We start from the raw sequence: 1,049 nt of genomic DNA, 5'->3' as shown, positions 1-1,049 counted from the left end.
GTGCAGTTTGCAGCAAGCTCTCGAATCCGCCTGGTGATTGGGGTGACCGCGAACCTGGCCTGAGACCCCGGATACTTGAGTTTTTCGGGGGTCTAACAGAAGAAAAGCCAACTTCAAGTATTCACTGGGTAAGTGTAGTGGTTTGAAAGAAAATGGCTTCCATAGATCCATAGGAAGCAACATTTTTGGAGGTGTGGCCTTGTTGGGAAAGGTGTGGCCTTGTTAAAGGAAGTATGTCTTTGGGGGTGGGCTTTGAGGTTTCAGAAACTCAAGCCAGGCGCACTGGCTCACTCTCTCTTCCTGCTGCCTGCAGTTCCAGATGTAGAACTCTCAGCTCCTCTCCAGCATCCTGTCTGCCTGCGTGCCGCCATGCTGATAATGAACTAAACCTCTGAACTGTAAGCCAGTTCCAGTTAAATGCTTTCCTTTATAAGAGTTGCTGTGGTCATGATGTCTCTTCACAGCAATAGAAAACTAAGACCGATGAGGAGACAGGGTCTTGCTGTGTTGTCTCTGGACTATGGAGCTCAATCAACCTACCTCAGCGTCCTGTTGGCTGGGCCTGGAGGGATGGGTACCTCTTCACTCATCTGCCTGTTGATGGATGATAGGTTGCTTCTGTGTTCATGTGAACCATGCTGCAGCCCATGTGGGTGTAAAATTGGCACTTTAGGACTTTATCCACAGCTGGCTGGGCAGTATTTGATTTCTTTTGGGATTTCCCTTTTCCTGGAGCCCTGAATTATATGACCTCTCAGTTTCTTGAAGGACCCTGAAGTGTTGCAGTTCACACCACTGGTCAGGTTCTGTTGGAACCTCTGAGGGTATCACACTCCAGAGTAAACTCATGGTTTACATCTGGTTCCCATGTGGCCATCTGCCACATTTGTGACAGTTCTTCAAGGGTAGAGGTTAAGCAGAGGCTGCTTCCTGGGCTTCAGGGGCAGCTCCCCCGCCCCGCCCCCCCCCAGGTGCTTCACCTGGGCCATTACCTCAGACCTGGGCTCTGCCACCCTCAGACTGTGTCTGGTGGGAGGAGAGTGCAGGAG

This window comes from Cricetulus griseus, chromosome 6 (genome assembly GCF_003668045.3).
Source record: "Cricetulus griseus strain 17A/GY chromosome 6, alternate assembly CriGri-PICRH-1.0, whole genome shotgun sequence".
In the NCBI taxonomy this organism is placed as follows: domain Eukaryota; kingdom Metazoa; phylum Chordata; class Mammalia; order Rodentia; family Cricetidae; genus Cricetulus; species Cricetulus griseus.
This window is presented reverse-complemented; position numbering follows the sequence as displayed.